Genomic DNA, 912 nt, shown 5'->3' with positions numbered 1-912 from the left:
ACGTTCCGTAAGTTTTGTCTAATTTCCGACGCAAAAAGGGACCGTAAAAAAAATATATAATCGTCGTAAAAAATATTTTATGTTATGTAAAATTACAAATGTAAAAACAGTCTAAAATACACATAAACTGCAAATTTTCTTGTCTTATGACCTATATTTTTTATTTTCTTATGTCAAATTTTACGTAGTGAATCAATAAAAATGTAAATATTTGAATTCTAAACGTAATTTAATTATGAAATGATCGTAAGATTATCTCAGGTGAAGAATAATTGTTCTGCATGCTGGATGATGAATAGTAACAATAGGATTGATCTTTTTTAAAGCTCCAATTCATAGCCTTGGCAATTGCTGCCGCAAGAAGTAATCTGCAAAACCGGATGCACATTCATGGATGCCGCTTGTATGCAAATTGAATGACCAGTAAGCTCATTCCTTAGAAATACTCCAAGAGAAGCTTTGTCTGCTGCCACAATAGGATTGAATGTCGCATCAACATAGGATGATAAACCTGTAGGCAGTTAGGCAAATTTGTACTTGGGGAAGATTTGGAGTAAGAGTCAGCAAGGAGCTTATCTTCATCCCAAAGTTTAGAATTGGGTTTTCAAAGATTGCTAATATGCTAGGATAGCTCCCTCCAAATTAGGCTTAAGATGACCATGGATATTTCCCCATCATTTGCACCAAGGACTAGTCCATATGCAAGTGTTGCCATTAACAATTGGAAGTTGACAAGATTTTAGAATAAGAGGAAGAATTTTAATAATAGAGGCCTAAAAAGTAGACTTGGGAGCACAAGAGTTAGGTTTCCAAATAGAAGAACTATAGAAAAATATGGCTCTAAGGATGTTGGCAATCAAGGAGGAAGGGTTATCGATAATTCTCCAAGCAGCCATAGTCACCAAAGATATA

This window comes from Triticum dicoccoides, chromosome 2A, assembly GCF_002162155.2.
Source record: "Triticum dicoccoides isolate Atlit2015 ecotype Zavitan chromosome 2A, WEW_v2.0, whole genome shotgun sequence".
NCBI lineage: Eukaryota > Viridiplantae > Streptophyta > Magnoliopsida > Poales > Poaceae > Triticum > Triticum dicoccoides.
This window is presented reverse-complemented; position numbering follows the sequence as displayed.